Below are 3,181 nucleotides of genomic sequence, written 5' to 3' on the forward strand. Positions count from 1 at the left end.
AGATCGATAGACAAGTTCATTCAGGTACATTTGACCTTCATCTGCGATGTCTTCTTGAGAAGATATGAACAAAAGTTCCCTTATAAATGTTTAATGTTATTTGGTTAGGAGTGGCATTAATGTGGCAGACCCTTACTCTGAATGGAGCTAGAAAGGTAGGCAGATGGTGGAGTAGCTTCAGGGAACTGAGCCAGTATGTTCCAGGTTAGAGTGCATGCATATACTGCCAGTCTGGGTGTGTCTCCCCAACCAACTAGAGGTGGATGACATAGCTTGACAGGGAGGGGTCCAGATAAGAGGCACAACCCAGACTGGTTTTTCCAAATACAGGTGCAGTGGTTTCATTCAGACCAGAAGCTGCATGTTCTTAAACTCAGGTACACATATAGCTCTTAATGCAGGCCAGTAAACCTGAAATATAAAGTCACCCCCTTTGTGGCTGATAAATCTGTTTTTCTTTCTTTGGATTCACTTCAATGATTTTTTTGTTCAGCTGTCACACAGTTATCAATCAATCAATCAATCAATCTTTATTTATAAAGCACTTTTCATACAAAAAAAAAATGTAGCACAAAGTGCTTTACATAGTTAAAAGCAGCCCACCCCACCCTCCAACTCACTCCCCACACTCTCATTAACATAAATGATGTGAATACACACATATCCCCCCCCCCAACACACACACACACACGCGCACACTTAAAGAGTAAAAATTGGGCTGGGCTCGCATGAGCCAAGTGAGGAAACACTATAACAGGGAGCCGTCTGCACCGGGAGTTATGTAACGTCTCAACATGAAGGTTAGCATAGCTGTGCTGCTCCTCACATATAACGGCCCAACTCACTTTTCTCTGCTGTTTTTTTTCCAATAAGTGTGTGGATGTATTTCTCACACCTCAGTAAACTGGGATGCATCGTACTTATTTTCACATTATTTAATGTGAATGAAAGGATTCCAGCCATTCTTAGATTCTGTTTTCCTTTCTTTTTTGTTTTCATGCAGAGGAACTCAGAGTATGACTTGGCAGATATACTGTATTGTAAATGTGATGTATTATACATACATACTTATAGAGAGAAACTCCCAAACTAGCAGGTGTGTCATTTCCTCTATTGTGCTCTCCTTTGTTAACTGTCAGTCCCTACAATGTGAGTGGAAATGCATCAAATGTTTGCCTTTATTCAACAGTCAGCTTTGCTCTCTGGAACCAGCCTGGGTTGATTTCATTATGAAGTCATCAGATAGGATGGTTTCATAAGGAAGGATTATGTAACCATGCAGAAATCAGCCAGATTTTTAAAAAGACACTCTTTTCTGAGTAAATAGATGCATTTTAATGTGGATACAGAGAAACATGTTCAACTCACTGTCTTGTATGCAGTGTCTTACCGCTCCTCAGTCACATGACAGCCTGTCGTTGGCTCTGATGTGCAGTACAAACACACAGGCATTGCTCTGTATCATTGTTGTGCTGGTCTTCACATTCTGTGCTCCAGACAGCTCACTGTTCTCACACAAACCTTCAATATGCAGCAGGAGAGTAATCCTTTCACTCTGACCACAGTCAAAGGACATTTTGGTTTTCCCAGCTTTAAAACGAAACCTGAGTCCTCATCCATATCAGATCATAACTCATTTGAGAGCCTGCATAAATGATATCTGTCTCATTTAATCCTGACTCTCTTTGACATGATGACCTCTGAAACCTGACGGAAACTCTTCCAATAAGCCATTCCTCTGCAGATGATCTGTCAGCTGTTTGACAACTTCTCCTTCAAGGATTTGATTTCCGTTTCCATTTCCTTGATTTGAAAGGAAGGTTGGAGATGGCTCTTTACCTTCTGCCATCTTGAAGGCCTCTGGTACATTACTGATAAATACAGGCAGTATAACAGTGTTTCCTGAAAACCCTCTCCTGTCTGATCATTTCCTGATAACATTTACATTTATAATAATTGATTACACAGCAGTGGAGAGTAGACTTGATCACAGTAGATGTCTTTCTGAAAGCGCTGTAACTAAGTTTAAGAATATAATCCACCCACTGTTATCATCTTCAATGCCCTGTGCCAACACAGAGCAGAGCAGCTACCTGAACGCTACTCTAACAGAGGTCGATCATCTTGTTAATAATTTTACTTCTTAATCTACTCATAGTCATCTCCAACACGTTCTCACTCCCAAAGCGTAACATTTTACGCTAGCTGGCAAATCGTCTGTATATTACACTTCCAGGCACCCGACACGTCCCTATATGATGAGATCAGAAAAATGAGGAAACATGAGAACCGTTTGGAATGAATCTACACGTGTATATTTGTTTTACTTAAATCGCTTTGGAAACACTATTTAACATTATTAAAGTGCTGGTTGAGGTTAGGGATAAGGTTATGGTTAGGGCTGGAATACATGGCTGGAACAAGTATTACCGTGGGAGCGTCATTCTACTGGATTTCATGCATAACCCGGCGTGTAGCATAAGAATGCAAACGGTCACTTTTCGCTTTCCTTAGGAACGCCGCGGGACGTGACAAATCAGTATATTATGCCTCGGGAGTGCGAACGGGCTGTAATCCCACAGATGTAACATTATCTACAGCTACTTTCAGTTACATTGATATTCATTTAGAGTCTTTTTCTCCAACTGATCTTTCTGAGTTAACTTCAATAATTACTTCCTCCAAACCATCAACGTGTCTTTTAGACCCCATTCCTACAATACTGCTCAAGACTTACGCTGCTGGGGGATTGTAAGACTACGAACATGAAATTATCCCTTTTTTATTTTCATTAATTGTTTTTTTTATGTACAAACATTTATGTACAAACAAAGACTAATTGTCTTTTGCCATGTGACAAATATGGCACTTTACTGGAAAGCTTTCTTTTTTAAATCATAGAACCAGCCAGTCCTAAGACATTTTTTGATATCTCTATCTGAAACTACAAATCCTGGTTAATTTCACGCATTCATCCCCAACACTACAGTGTGGGTCACATAACTGCCGTATTGACTGACTGAGGTTCAGTAAGGTTCAGTCAACATAAGTTACTTTTACATGAAATGTTTTGTAGGAAGTCTTTGCTAAATATTGCGCAGAGATGTTTAAGATAAGATAACAGATAAGATAACCTTTGTTAGTCCCACGCGTGGGAAATTTGTTTGTTTGATTCATTGCG

The sequence above is a fragment of the Mchenga conophoros genome, linkage group LG22 (genome assembly GCF_057382185.1).
Source record: "Mchenga conophoros isolate Kocher_MC1m ecotype Shallow Benthic linkage group LG22, M_conophoros_male_GT1.1, whole genome shotgun sequence".
Taxonomy (NCBI): Eukaryota; Metazoa; Chordata; class Actinopteri; order Cichliformes; family Cichlidae; genus Mchenga; species Mchenga conophoros.